At 43.2% G+C, this 15,853-nt stretch overlaps 1 protein-coding gene and 1 long non-coding RNA gene across 6 annotated transcripts in view; one reads left to right on the forward strand and one right to left on the reverse strand.

Annotated features, from left to right (window-relative positions):
• Positions 1 to 7,056: 7,056 nt before the first annotated feature.
• LOC132536952 (uncharacterized) lies at positions 7,057 to 9,132 on the reverse strand. The gene is made up of 2 exons (XR_009548477.1): positions 8,999 to 9,132; positions 7,057 to 7,652 (listed from the first exon to the last, which is right to left on the reverse strand). It is a non-coding gene; the product is annotated as an uncharacterized LOC132536952 (long non-coding RNA).
• A 259-nt stretch (positions 9,133 to 9,391) lies between these two features.
• The window catches only part of IRF2 (interferon regulatory factor 2), a 106,256-nt gene continuing 99,794 nt past the window's right edge, over positions 9,392 to 15,853 (forward strand). Inside the window, exon 1 of one of the 5 annotated variants that reach the window (XM_060183987.1) lies at positions 9,392 to 9,601. The gene's annotated coding sequence lies outside the window, so the exon portion shown is untranslated. Of the gene's footprint in view, positions 9,602 to 9,748; positions 9,876 to 9,909; positions 10,001 to 15,853 lie in introns of those variants that run through there. The other 4 variants (XM_060183997.1, XM_060183970.1, XM_060183977.1 and 1 more) reach the window with 4 other exon arrangements.

A 15,853-nucleotide genomic window follows, 5' to 3' on the forward strand; every position in this document is an offset into this window, starting at 1 on the left:
GAATATAGTTCCACACTGTACTCACCACAAAAGTTCTGTGTCCCTACACTCTCACCTCAGAATAATAACCACCACAGTTCTCACAAAGTCTTAAAAAGTTTGTTTGCTTCCGTTTTGTTTTGCAAGTTCATGTGCAGCAGTTCTCTAGGTTCCATATATTAGTGAAATCTTTCATCTCTTTACTTATTTTGTATGTACATTTTGGATATCATGGAGATGCAGATTTGTGAGGAAGTAAGAGAATTTAAACATATGCTGAATCCTTTGTTTTATGACACTGTCCTATCTTTCTGGTTGGCAAAATTTCAAATATCTTCAAAGAAAAGAAAGGTGTATCATTCTCCAAAGCTAATATATTTGGGAAGATACAGAACTTACTGAATGTTATCAGGCTTTAGTTACTGTGAGTGGGGAGCTTACAGAGGAATAGTAGAAGGGGGCCAGGTGGTTGGTGCACCTGGTTGAGTGCACATATTACAATGTGCAACAACCCAAGTTCAAGCCCCCAGACCCCACCTACAGGGGGAAAGCTTCACAAGTGGTGAAGCAGCATTGCAGGTGTCTCTCTGCCTCTCTACCTCTCTATCTCCCCCTCCTCTCATTTAGTCTGGTTGTCTCTATCAAACAAAGACAATAAAATAATAGAAGCAGGAAGAAAGAAGATCTTCAAATACACATATTTGATGATCATGTGGTTTGCTGAGCTTACATTACAAATTTGAGATTTCTTTCTTTCTCAAATTATTTGTATTTCAGGTAAACACCTGGATAGTGCTTTGTTTCACCATATGACTGACAAAGATTCATGAGTACGTTAGAGGAAACTTTGGTGTTGTGATGTCTCTCCTTCTTTCTCTCTCTGTCTCTGCCTCTCTCTTTCTATCTAAAGGTCAGCCCAGAATGGTAAAGCCCTGACAATGAAAAACTCAATTTAAAAAACTTTATCATAATCTCTATGTCTGTCTATCTATCTGTCTGTCTGCTTATCTATCTATCTATCTATCTATCTATCTATCTATCTATCTATCTACCTACCTATCTATCTACAGGAAAGAAAGACAGAGAAAGAGAGCCGTGTCGCTTTGGCATACATGATACTAGGGATTGTCTCTGGACATAATGCAAGTCCTATGCTTTCCTGTGGTGTCATCTCCCTGCCTCTCCTTCTAACTTTAAGAGAAAATACACTATTTTATTGTTTGTCACTTTAAAGAAAGAACACATATTTCTAAGTCATTGGGGTGGAAGCCAGAAATTAATGTATGAGGTTAGCAAAGTTTAAAGTCTTAATTTTGGATAAGAAAAAATTTCTCTCACACATAGATCCTGGAAGTATTTTCTCTGTGTCAGAAGGATGGGAGAAAATTAATATTATTTAGTAAGGATTGGGCGATCTGTTATTCAATTTAAATTCATTATTTTCAGAGAATAGTTATAGCAAAAAAGGCTTCATTTTGAAGTTTTTAGTAAAATGGAAGAAACCATTACATGAGATAGCACTCAAGCATTGTGGGTGGTAAGGACACACATGTTACCATGCATGAGGCCCTGGGAATTAAGCACTGGCACCACATGGGAACACTACAACCACTGGGGGAAGCTCCACAGATGGTGGAACAGTGGTTCTTCCACAGTGTATGACTCTGTGTCCCTCTATGTGCATCAGAAAGAAGACTGGAAAAGCCAGCCTGGGGACAGTGGAATTATGCAAATGTGAGGCCTCAGTCCCAAGAATGAAGAAAAAGGAGTCAAAGGAAGAAGGGGAGGAACAGGAGGAGGAGAAGGAAGAACAGGAAAAGAGAAGGGGGAAGAGAAGGGGGGAGAAAGTTCTCTGACTTAATGTCTGTGGCTCTTGAGCTTTGATTCAGGTACTTTTCAACATCTTCACAGTTTCACTATCTCAATGAAAATCCACCTTGGTTGTATGTTTATTCAATATGGATTTTATAGTAATAACCTTTGCAATGCGGAACTGTCATCTATGGCTTTGCATTGGTGGACTGCCTTGACAAATGGGGATTACTCATTTTCTATAATTTCATAATTCCCTGAGTTACAGCATAGCAGAGAAGAGCTCCAGATGCAAGTGATACCAGTGTTACCATAGAGGAAATTGCAGCATCTGTTGACAGACTGATCCAGTACTACAAATTTAATCATAGCTATACATACTTTAGTTACTAAGTCATTATCTTTTTTTAAAAAGATTTTAAAATGTTTATTTACTTATTCCCTTTTGTTGCCCTTGTTGTTTTATTGTTGTAGTTAGTATTATTGTTATTGATGTTACTGTTGTTGTATAGGACAGAGAGAAATGGAGAGAGGAGGGGAACAGAGAGGGGGAGAGAAAGACACCTACAGACTGGCTTCCCTGCCTGTGAAGTGACTCCCCTGTAGGTGGGGAGCTGGAGGCTCAAACCGGGATCCTTACGCTGGTCCTTGCTCTGCACCACGTGCGCTTAACCCACTATACTACCACCCGACTCTCTCTAAGTCATTATCTTTTACATTCTTAACATTAATGTATAGTTCTAAAGACTGTGATTATAGACCTGTGCTACTAGTAGGATGATAGAGAAAAAAATTAACATGCTGACTTACTAGACTGCAAGAAAATTTCTTAGAAAGCAGATATGGCCATTACTTTTGTCAACTTTCACATCACTAAGGCTAAGAAAAGTATATGGGCACTCAATGCATGGTTGTTGCTTGAATTACTATTTCTTTAAAAAATCATTCTCATTTATTAGAGAGATAAACCACAAGTTTGTCTGAAAGGAGTTAACTGTGAATTATTTAAAAAATTTTCTCTACTTAAGCTGCACTCATGTAATGAGGGCATTATACTGCATGTCCACGTAATCACTGTCATTACCAGAATCATTTGAGAACAGTCCCAATGTGTCCAAACAGATCTTTTAGGATGTCCCATTCTACAGATTTAGTTTAAACATGTCTCACTTGTGAGCTCACCCTGGTTTTATTATATGAATGTTTAAACAATGTTACATATATATTTTACAGGTAATATTATATGTCAAATGTACACATGTATAAACCTACACACATATAATAATAAGGTGTTGTTCATATGACTTTAGTACAGCAACAGCTACTTTTACTGAAAATCTTCAGAAAAGTTACATTTTTCTGTATTGATCCATTTTCCACAGAGATTTGTGACTACATATACTACATTAAAGGACTAAGAAACATCTCTTGACTGCCTTTATTAATACTAAGTGGATTTTCAGTGGAAAGGGGTGTTTGTGATACCTCCCACTTTCCTGATAATCAATGAAGTGACAAATTCAAGGCTACTGGCAAAGACATTATGAATTTAGTTTCAGATGTTTAATTTGCTAAAACCCGAGGAATATCTAGGAGTCGATCTATTCAAAGCACAGCAGTTACAAACTTTGGAGTCATTACCAAATAATGACAATATGAAGCTGTGAACATGCATGACTGAGACTAAGCACTCAAAGAGAAAACAAACAGAATCAGGGAACAGGATGGAGGATAAACTGTCTGGAAGCATCATAATAGGGAGCTGGCTGCAAAAAAGGAGTCAGTCAAGGAAAAAAATAGGACATAAGCAATATGGAAAATGTGCATTATCAAATATATAGGAAGACTGAGCAGGGGAATATTGGAAGCAGTCCTTTAAAGAAATTATAAGAAGGGGGCCAGGTGGTGACACACCTAGTTCTTCTTCTTCTAGCGTTTGCCCTTCTTCCGTAGCCAGTCAACAGCATCAGGTTGAGCCTGATGTAAAGTTTCGAGACCTCCTTTGAATCTGGAGAGGTGGCAGTCGTTGACTATGTGGGTCATAGTCTGTCTGTAGCCGCAGGGGCAGTTCGGGTCGTCTCTGGCTCCCCAGCGATGGAACATAGCGGCACACCGGCCATGGCCTGTTCGATAGCGATTGAGGAGGGTTCAACCTGGTTAAGCACACACATTATAGTGTGCAAGTTTCCGGGTTCAAGTCCCTGCAGGGGGAAAGCTTCACAAGTGGTGACGGAGAGCTGCAAGTGTTGTTGTCTCTCTCTCCTTAGCTCCCTCCCCTCTCAATTTTTCTGTCTCTATCAAATACATAAACAAAAATAATTTAAAAAGGAGAAATTATAAGAAGACAGAACATAAAACTATCAATAGATATATAGTCTCTTGCATTTTTTTTTTTTTTCACCACTGCTCAGATCTGGCTTATGGTGGTACTAGGGCTTGAACCTGGGACTTTGGAGCTTCAGGCATAACCATTACGCTATGTCCTACATCCTGGGGCGATTTTAAGTGGCTCATTTTCTTCTTTCAATTTCCCTGTACTTACTGCATTCTATACAACAAATATAGATTGCAATTATATTAAAATGCTATTTTATTTTGCTTATTTATTTTAAGGTGAGAAATACAGATATATATATATATATTATGGAGAGAGAGATATCAGAGCACTGTTTAGCTCTGACTGGGGACTGAACTTGGTACTTCAGAGCCTCAAGCATGAAAGTCTTTTCTATAACTATTATGCTGCCTTCCAACCCCTATTGATGATTTTTTTTTTTAAACAGAGCATTTCTCAACTCTAATATATGGGGATGGGTGTAGGGGATTGAACCTGGGACTATTGGTGTCTCAGGTATGCACATCTTGCAAAAACTATATGTCATCAGTCCTTAAACATGAAATATTTTGATAAAATATAAAATATTTTATGAGATACAAGAGCAAATGCCAAATGCTTCTCCTTCCCCTCCACCTTCTTTCTTTTCTTTCTTTTTTTCCTTTTTAGATAGAGAGATGCAGAAGGCCAGTGAATGAGACTTCAAGTGAGTGAGGCTTGTTGGGCATTAAGCCAGACCCCCTGCTCCATCCTGCATTGCTGACACTATGGCCTATTTATATAATCATTGTTTTGCCTGAAAGATCCCCACCCATCCCACTTGATCTATCTTCTTTCTACCTCGAGTCCCACCCTGCCTGCAGGCTAATGTTAATCCCACCAGTTAAAACCATCACAACAGTTGCTAAGGAAGTTCTACCTTCCCAGCATGCCTTTTTCCTTTCTCCACCTCCTTTCCTAGCCATTTCCGTTTCCTACTTGCCACTTCCAGTTTTATCCTATAAAAGCCACTTCTGTTTCTGTTTTCTTTCTCTTCTGCATCCCGACCTAGAGGAGATGAGGTGTGTAGACTGGGAGGTGAACACTGGCCATTGTGGTTTTTGGCTCCACGTGGCTTAACCCGCTGCACTCATGCCCGACTCTGGGACTCCTGCATGAACAAAGATTTGTATTGCTACTTCCACGAGCTTGGTTCCTGGATCATCTCTTCTGCCCACGATGCTAGCCCGGCAGGGATGAACTTGAACCTGAGTGGTGTAACAAATAATTCTTAATTCATATGTGTCTGAATGCCTGTGTGCCAGGCACCATACTAAGGATTTAAAAAGAATTAAGAGAAATGACCCTGTTACTTAAAAAAAAAAAAGCAAGCAAACAAACAAAACATAGGAGTTGGTTTGACAAAGGAGGGGCTAGAGTTCCATAGTAGATGAGGCTGGAAATCTGTTGTCCTATTACAATGAATTCCGTAAGTTTTATCAGATAATATGGACTTTATTTTGAAGACAGCAGAGAAGCCTCTGAGGGGGTAGAGTTAATATTGGGTTTGTACTTTGCTTGAACCTAATTTTCTCCTTCACCTACACAGTAGAGAGGCTTCTAGTCCGTTGGAACCGGGGCTAGGAGACAGGGAGTCCAAGATGGAGGCAACATTAAGTGAATGAAGGCAACACAGTGGGGGTGAAGAAGGAGGCAGGTCTGGGCATACTTGGGAGTAGGACCAAGAAACTACTGATCAGAACACACTAACACTGACTATAAAAATATTTACTGATTATTTATTTATTTATAAAGAGGAAACACTGACAAAACCATAGAATAAGAGGGGTACAACTCCACACAATTCCCACCACCAGAACTCTGTATCCCATACCTTCCCTTGATAGCTTTCCTATTCTTTATCTCTCTGGGAGTATGGACCTAAGGTCATTATGGGATGCAGAAGGTGGAAGGTCTGGCTTCTGTAGTTGCTTCCCCGCTGAACATGCGCATTGATAGGTTGGTCCATACTTCCAGCCTGTTTCTCTCTTTCTCTAGTGGTGTGGGGCTCTGGGGAATCGGGGCTCCAAGACACATTGGTGGGATTGTCTGTCCAGGGAAGTCTGGTTGGCATCATGGTAGCATCTGGAACCTGGTGGCTGAAAAGTTAACATATAAAGATGGGGTTTACAGTCAACAATATTTATACACCTTTCCCATATTTGGGAACTACTCTCTTCCCTGATCCAGCTTTCTGGTTCTATTTCCAGCCATGGCATTATCTCCCCAGACAATAACTTGGATCCACCGGCATATTAGGTTTCAGGCTCAGGGACAACAAACAAACAACAACAACAACAACAACAAACTAGTATAGTCATGGGCCCTTTTGGCTATAACTAAAATAAGCCTACTAACTATCTATAAAACAAAGACCCCCCCCCCCAATTCTTCATCTGCACTATTCCAGCCTTTAGGTTCATGATTAAACAATAATTTGTTTGGCTTTATGTTATTTACTGATTTTTAAGAGAGAGAGAGAGAGAAAGAGAGATATCTTGGTTGCACACAATGTCAGAGACTGAACACAAGCAAACTATGCTCTTTGCTCCACTGAGCAGCCAACTGGTATCATTGTTTTTGTTCCCAAAATTTATTTTCAGAAGAAAGGATTGGGGGGCAGACAGACTGACTAGACTCAGCCCTGGCTCATGGTGGTACTAGGGACTGAGCCTGGGACCTCTGGGGCCCCAGACATTCAAGGACAATGCATTTCCATTGTGATATTTCCCTAACCCAGACAACTGGGTTTTTAACTTGGTTCCATAGTTGGATAAAAAGTGACAATTATCCAACAGAGTTTACATACAATGACTCTATATGGCTTACTACTACAATTATGTATATAGTGGTATATGAAGGGGTAAAAAAAATAATGTCTATGCAAGATCTATTACTCCCTCCCTTTCTGTTTTAATTAGTGATTCAATATTGACTTACAAAATTATAAGATAACAAGGGTATAATTCCACACCTTTCCCACCACCAGAGTTCTGTGTCCTCATTTCCCTCCATTGGAAATTGCAGTGACTCTCCCAAGGTCACAGGTGTGGGTTGGCTATTATTGCTGTAACTACCTGCTTATATTTATGCTTACTCATTTTTTTATTTTTATGGTCCTGCCTTCTCTTCTTTCCTAAGTCACACCTAAACCTATTACTTCTTCTGAGTGTCCTTCCATTTTTCCTCTTCTCCCTCCTGGTCCTGATAGAATTGGAGTTCAGAGTCCTCTGGTCATCTTCCCCTAACATTTCTCCTCCTCTGGGAATATGGATCAAAATCCTTTGTGGGGTGCAGAAGGTGGAAGGTCTGGCTTCTGTAATTACTTTCCCACTGGAAATGGACGTTGGTGGGTCATCCATACCCTTAGCCTGTTTCTATCTCTAGTAGGGTAGGCTCTGGAGAGATGAGGTTCCGATACACATTGGTGAGGTCATCTGTCCAGGGAATTGAGGATGGGATCATGATAGCATCTGTAACTTGGTGGCTAAAAGGCAATAAGATATAAAGTAAGATAAAATGTTTAGTAAACAGGAACCAAAAAGTCCTTATTTCCTTTATTTCTTCCTTCTTCCCTTCCTTCTCCAGAGTACTGTTCAGCTTGGGTTTATGGTGGTGCACTGGTCTGAACCTAAGAATTTGGAGCCTCAGGCATGAAAGTCTTGCATAATCACTATGCTATCTCCCAGACTGTTAGATCTATTTCTGAGACCACAGTCAAAAATGGAATCCTGAAAGTGTAATTCTCACTTTAACATATTGATAGATTTTGAATTATCTTTTTTTCCAGTCCATAGGACTCAATGCCTAGTGAAGAATAGGGATGATTCAATTTTATTTTATTTTTGTCGTTTCCAGGCCCTTCAATACTCTTGGCTGACTTTTCCAGATGGCACAGAAGCTTCTCCCAGAGTCCTATGGAGCTAGGCTTGAACCTAGGTCCCAGGCATAGCAGAGCAGGAACACTCCCATCTGAGTTATCTTAAGGGCAAGGAGTTATGTTCTTATGTCTTTGCATATAAATAGTTATAACCTCTCAGGAAGGAACTTCCTCTGCTGAGTAAAGAAATTTGGGAGAAGGCCAAATTTTGGGGGGGGGGCGAGAAGCAGTTTTAACTAGATGAGAATCCATACTTTTAAAGTAGTAGGTCTCAAGAGCATGGTATGCGCTAACATATCTTGAAGGTGACAGGTGCTGTACCTATATGTTTGTATGCTCTCACTTATCCCCATTTCACAATATTGAAATACTGAGGTTTAGGTGAAGCAACCTTCCCAAATTAAGTTTAGAGGGCCAAATTTGGACTGGTGGGATGTACTACATGATAAAATCTCTGTCCTGGACCAACTACTATCAGGACATCTGGAAGCAAAATTAACTGACATTCTTGCCCTATACATCCTGCAATAAGCTAACTCCTGCTGCACCAATGATAATTTCTCAGGAGTGTGCAGTTGTTGATTTAGTAGGTTCTTATAGTCCTCAAACTTTCCCCAGTTAGTGTCAGAGATGGCAGCGTCCCCTCAAATGGTTACTGATAAGCTGCGTTCAAATAAGATTAAGGATGTAAGTCACTAGGTCCAGTTCTTGCATCAATATCTAAGCAATGTGGTCTTGCCTGTTAAAATTGCTGCTTTTATTCCTTTGAGGGTAGGCAAGAGTTCGCAAAATTGGTAATTTCACAAAGTGGAATTACATGAATTTATTATTCACTCTGAAAAGAGGGGTTTTGATTACCATTTACACCTGCCTCATTCACTGTCTAGAGCCTCTTAATTTCCCCCAGATTTCCCTTCTTCCCTTCCAACCTCCAGGACCAAGTAGTCAGGCACCTGCTTTTCTCTCCTACCGCTATGCTTTTCTAGCCTGAACTCAAGCAGGCGCCCGTCACGTCACCCCCGGGGCCCCCCCCACGCCAGTGTGCGCAAGTCCTGAGGTGCAAGGAACAGACACCCGAACAGCCGCTTGTTGCTCCAGCTGCCGAGACATGGGGAAGTGAAAATGAAATAGACTTTCTGAGAAATGATGAAAGCCGCGCTGCCTGCCAATGAACAGCCGCGGCGAACTTCCGCACCTCCCAGCAGGGACGCTCACGGCCTCCCTCGGTCTCCACCTCCCGGTTGCACAAGCCTGAAACAAACACTGGGGAGGAGGGGCGCAGGGAGGAGGGCGGAGGGGGGAGGCGCGGGAGGGAGGAGGAAGGCAGGGAGGAGGGCGGGGGGGGTGCGGTGGGGGGATTTCCAGCCTCCGCTCTTCGCAGTTTCCTCTCCTTGTTTTGCTTTCGATCTGGACTGTTCTCAGGCAAGCTGGGCAGTAACTTTTAGTTTTGCTCCTGCGATTATTCAACTGACGGGCTTTCATTTCCATTTCACATACCCTAGCAACACTTAAACCTTGCGGAATTGTATTGGTAGCGTGAAAAAGCACACTGAGAGGTAACATTTTTCAAATAATAGTTGTGACTGTGCGTGTGGGCTTTTTCTCGAGGGCATGTTTATGTGGACCGGAGGGGAGATATGTGTGTGCGCGCGTCCTGATGGTTTGACACGGTGTTTTGCAAACGGAAAATGCTGGTGTTCATAAATATTAATGCTCTATTTTGGAGGAACAGTTGGCGCTGTTATGGATCATCTGATTTTAGGGGAAGCAGGTTTTTGCTGCTGCTGCTGCTGCTACTACTAAGGTTGCTGAGGCTGCAAGGAGGAGGAGGTAGAGAGGGAGGAGGAGGAGAGGGAGGAGGAGGTCGGTGGAGACTTAATTTCACTTTTGGATTTGCAGATGCGGAGAGGTGGCTCCATGGACACAGACCTGCTCTGTGTGATTCTGCGCCCCAGGTGTTGTGTGTGTGTGTGTGTGTGTGTGTGTGTGTGTGTGTGTGTGTGTGGTGTGGTGGTGGTGGTGGTGGTGGTGGGGTGCAGGTCCGCTGGAATTGGGGCCTTCTTTTAAAAACAAGACTATCGTGTACCCGAGTGTCTGTGCGTCTGTTTACAGACACCTTCGCCACCAGAAGCGAAGGACCGGAGTGGGTCCTTCTCGCTGCGTGGCGGAGGAGGCTCCCTTCCGGCAGCCTTCAGAGTGAGGAAGGAACCCGCCGCCCCCGGGGCAGCCTGCGCCCCGCGGTCTAAGCGGCCAGAGCAAAGTTGCAGGGAAGCCCCAAGGCGGTCTCCGGGCTCGCTCGCCCCTCGGGGTCGGCAAAGGGTCGAGGGCGGCGGCTGCCAGCAGCCGGGGCGGCAGGGCGGGATCCTAGCGAGGCTGGGCGCGGGGCCTGGCGGGCGCGCCCGGCTTCCTGGGGGCTGGGCCGCCGCCACTCCAGAGGGACAGCGCGTCCTTCTTTCCGCCGGCGGGCGGCCGGCCGGCCCGGCCCGGCCCGGCCCTGGGGGCTTTGTCGTTGCACTTGTCTTCGCGCGCTGGGCGGGGGTGGGTGGGGGGGGGGCTCCAGCAGCGCGTCCTGGGGTCCGGGGCGCGGCGCCCCGGGGTCATTTGCTGTACCCGCGGCCTAGCGCCCGGCGCCTTCAGGTCCCCGCGGGCGCCCCCGGCCGGCCTCGCGCGCTGGGCCTGACCCGCCGCCGCTACGGAGCGGGCGAGGTGGGGGTGGGGAGCGTCTGGGGGCTGTGGGCGTCCCGCTGGCAGGCGTGAGGTGGGGGATGAGCGGGCGTCTGCTAGGGGGAAATGGGGGGGGGTGTCTTGGGGGCCAGGGCTGCTGCCGTTGTGTGTGGGGGGTGGGGACCCCGCGAGTGCCCGCCCCGTGCCCTCCGACCCTGCTCCGGGTGCGCAGTGGCATTCGCCCGCCGGCCGAACATGGTTGGTGCAAAGCCGGGTCGGCCACTTCCTCTCCGCCCAGCCAGCGGGGCTCGCCTCCCGCGCGATGCCCTCCGCCAGTCGGGGCGCCAGCCCCCCCCCCCCAGCTCTCCAGGTCCCCCCCCCCCCCCCATACACACACCCGCAGCTCTCCAGCTTTGGTCTGGGAGCCGGCTTGGCCAGAGCGGCCCGGGAAGCCTCTTCCAAGATCCGTGGACTTGGAGATCTAAGTCATTCCTTCTGCGCAGGCCCCACTGTCATCGCTCTGACCCCAGGCCTTTTGCCAAGCACATCTCCCTGCCCCCCTCCCGCACACCTTTGGCTCTTTAGAAGGGAGGACTGGAAGCATATGGGACAAGTCAGTGCAGGCAGGACCTTTAGAGGGTCAGAGTTAGTTAGTAACTTCTGGGACAGGCAGTAGATATTGCCAAACATCAGCGTGGCTTTCACTTTATTATTATTATTGATTGTTATTAGTAGTTCTGTGGTTTTTTTTGGGGGGACAATTTAGCATCTGCCTCCTGTTGTCATCACCCTTCAGTGTAGGCAGTGGGTAATGCTCCTTGACCTTGGTTATGGAATAAATAAATTCAGAAGCTTTGCAAAAATGAGACGCGCTGATATTTGCCTTCTGCCACTAGTCTCCCTGTTGCCCTGACTCTTGTCTGCTTTTGATGAATGATTTAGGGAGGGTGGAGGCTAGTTACATTTCCTGTTGTGGATTTTCAGGAATCATCAAGGTTGCTGTCAAACCTGCAGTCATATATTAGTTTTCAGACCGAGTGCAAATAATATTGGAACTTAGCAGCTTGCACTTTCTGATGCTGAAGGGCAGGTGCAGACTGGGGCTTGGGGACAATAGTATGAAAAGTGGATGATCTTGATGTTAAATTACAGGTGCACACAGAGGACCTAGTGGAGGTTGTATGGAAAACTGAGAAATGTTATGCATGTACAAACTATTGTATTTACTGTCCAATGTAAAACATTAATTCCCCAATAAAGAAATTAAAAAAATTACAGATGCACTTCCTCCCCACTACCTCAAGGTGAGCCCTGCTTAAAAGCTGCAGATTGAGCATTCTATATTCCCCCCTTAAATTTTATTATTTTTTTTGAAAGAGTAAAGGTCATAAAGGGAAACAAGAAATCCTGGGAAAACTCAGCTCTTTCAGCAAATGGAATATTTAGGACTGAAACTCGTGTATCTAAGGGGTAACCTTGGAACATCAATTAATTAATGTGGCAAAGTCACAGTTATTAGTCATTAGTTATTAGTCAGTTATTAGTGATTGTAATTTATAACTTAGCTTGTATTGTAAGATGATATTGACCTCATAGATCCAAGAGTTCCTGCATGCTATGATTTGTAACTGTTTCTTAATATTAAACATTTACATATTTCATTCTCAATGACTTGTCTTTTTTTTTTTCTGTTAGAGACAAGCCCACATATTTCAGATTTACTTATCCATGAACATGTCATCATAATCAAAGTAAGTTTATGGTTATAATGGAAGCAAATTGTAGCCAACAAGTTGGTGTCCAAAAAATACTGACACTTCTATGAACTGTGGCCCAATTTTTTTCCCTCTTTTTTTTTTTTTTTCCTCTTCTAGGCAGATATTCAGTATACCAAAACTAGTTAAGGATATTTAAACTTAGTAGTGGAAAATTTCACATTTGAATATTTAATGTTTGATTTGCATTGGTTTTCTCTGGTCTTCAAGGATATACTTATACTTTTCTGTTGTATTTAGAGCATTTTTACACAATTTCCTTCTGATAGAAAACAGATCACTGAACTCTATCTGCAGCATCTGGGACATGCTTCAGTTATGTGCTTTATACCAGAAAGGGCGTAAGGCAGACAAGGACTTTATTTATTCATTTAGTAAATAATCCAAGGACATTTACTATACTCCAGACAAAGTGCTGGGCTCTGTGGAACTAACTGGGAACAGAATGACAGTTTCTTTATTCCTTAGGGAGATTGTGTTCCAGTTGGTGATCTGACAACACACAACTAAAAAATAAATAGTTCTTGCGTTTTGGAGTTCTCTGGAAGATGATAGTATAATTTATCTATATCTCATCAGGTTGCTTTTGAGAACAAGTGAGATACTGTGTATAAGAGAAGGTTGCATAAGTTATAGCAGTCTGCAACATGTATGTCACTATTTTCAAAACTCTGTCAGATTATTATTAATATAATAGAGCTAGGGACTCTGGCTATGGATTAAGCATTGCCTTTCTTCATTGCAAGAAGATATTTTACTTCTGAGAGTGTACACAATGTTAAGGAGATAAACAAAAAGTATTTTATGTAGAACATCAGAGTGTTTACTACAAAACAATCTTGGCAATGGAATTTTTCCTGTTAGAGGAAAAGTTAGTGTGATATTCATGGAAGACAGATGACCTATGAGTAATAGCAATTGGATATATATATATATATATATATATATATATATATATATATCCCAAACTTCACTGTGTTTTAATCTGAATTTTCTTCATCTTTATTTCAGGCTCTTCATTATCTCTTATTACAGGCATATCTTTGTTTGATTTTAGTATTTTACTATGACTTTTTTTTGGTAATGTCACTTTATTGAGGAAATGTTGCTTTACAAGGTGGTTGTCACAGGTATACAGCCCCCTTTTTAGAATTTATATATATATTTTAATTTTTATTTATAAAATGGAAACACTGACAAAAACCATAGGATAAGAGGGGTATAGTTCCACACAGTTCCCACCACCAGAACTCCATATTCCATCCCCTCCCCTGATAGCTTTCCTATTCTTTATCCCTCTGGGAATATGGACCCAGGGTTATTATGGGGTGCAGAAGGTGGAAGGTCTGGCTTCTGTAATTGCTTCTCTGCTGAATATGGATGATGGCAGGTTAATCTATACTCTCAACCTGTCTCTTTCCCTAGTGGGGCAGGAATCTGGGGAGGCAGGGCTTCAGTACACATTGGTGGGGTCGGCTGCCCAGGGAAGTCCCGTTGGCATCATGCTAGCATCTGGAACCTGGTGGCTGAAAAGAGTTAAGATAGAAAGCTGAACAAATTGTTGACTAATCATGAACTTAAAATCTGGAATACTGCAGATGAAGATTTGGGGTCTCCATTTTGTAGTAGGCCTATTTTAGGTATATTCCAAAGGGTCCATAACTATACGAGTTTTTTTCCTGAGCCTGACATGTGATATGCAGGTGGACCCAAGTTATTGTCTGGGGAGATGATGTCATGGCTGGAAAAAGGGCTAGGAAGGTGGATCAGGGAAGAGAGTAGCTCCCAAATATGGGAAAGGTGTATGTACAGTTGTTGACTGTGAACCCCATTGATTTGATTTTGGGTCCATATTCAGCATAGGAGCCTATATGACCTCTGTATCCCTGTAGATCTGAGCTCACATTCTGTGTTCATGAGTAGGAACGTTCCAAGCTGCTCCAATTTCAGGACCCATCTTCCTCAGGTGGTAGATAGAGTATGTTATCCAACTCCCCTTCAGAGGATGGAGCATTCTCTACCATTGTTGACCCATATTGAGGGCAAAGTCTTATGGGCCCCCCCAAAGGGGGTCCATTATGTTATTCCTGATGGAGATGACCAGTGACAATGGAGAGAGGGATCTATTTGAGGTCTAGGCCCACCGTGTCTGTGTGGGAATCCCAGGACTGCCTGACTGGGGCCCCAGCTGATGGGGTGGCCTGATAGTGACTAAAGAGTCACTGTTAAAGTGTACCAGTCTCTTACCCTTATTCAGCTTTTGCAGTCCTTGCTTTGATAAGGTTAGCTTTGGAGTGACTGAGGGAAGTGTAATAGGAAGTAGGTGACTACAGTTCCCCTTTCATAGGTGTCACCACACCTTACCCTCCACCTAACTGACATCCTCATGTACCACAGGACATTGGATCTCCAGCTCCCCTTGATTCCTGTAACTTTTTTTTTAATTGCCACCAGGGTTATTGCTGGGGCTCAGTGCCTCACTTGATCCATAGCTCCTGGTGACCATTTTTTTTAAATTGTATTTGATAAGACAGGAATTGAGAGGAGAGGGGGGAGTTTTGACAAAAATATGTAAAGTAGTATATAATGATAGTACAAATTGCTGTGAAATGTCAATTATTATTGACTATGATGTCGGTTCTTTTTTTTTTTTTTAATCTGTATGGGATACATTGTCCTTTCCCACACAGTGAAGTGGGTGAAAACTTTCCCTGTTTACCCATTTGCACACTGATTCTGTCCAGAGTATAATCAATATTGGTTGCTTAATGGGTGCCCAAAACAGAAATGATGAGTGGCCTTGGGGTGAGGGTCAGGGCTGGGGACTGATAAGTGGCTTTGGGGTGAGAGTCACGGCTGGGGACTGATAAGATTGGGAGAAGTTTGATTAAATCTCAGTTTTCAACAAAGTGCCATAAGTTATCTATAGGATCTACATTTAAATCTGAAGCCAATCTTTTCTATAAAATACCAAGGGAAATACCTGTCCCACAGGCATCTGGTACTGAACAGTGACCTTGTCCCTAAGTCTGGATCAAACCTAAACATTACAGGCCTGTCACAGCACTTTGCCTTGAAGTATCCGTTCAAAATGATCTTCTCTCTGAGCAGCGCCATCTTTTGGCAAAGTGTCCTCAAAATTGCTTTCTTTTATTTAGGAAGGCCCCACAAATTCATTTGTACTACACAGAAACATCTAAGATTTCAGTCAGAACTGACAGACTTGCAAAAGCTAGTATCTAATTCTGTCCCATGGTGGAGAAACTTAGTGTTTTACACAGCCTGGGTAGCTATTGATTACTTTTATGATAAGTCTTTTTTTTTTTTTCTTTTCTCTTGTGGTGCAGGGGAAATGAAGAGGTTAACACA

This window comes from Erinaceus europaeus, chromosome 2 (assembly GCF_950295315.1).
Source record: "Erinaceus europaeus chromosome 2, mEriEur2.1, whole genome shotgun sequence".
NCBI lineage: Eukaryota > Metazoa > Chordata > Mammalia > Eulipotyphla > Erinaceidae > Erinaceus > Erinaceus europaeus.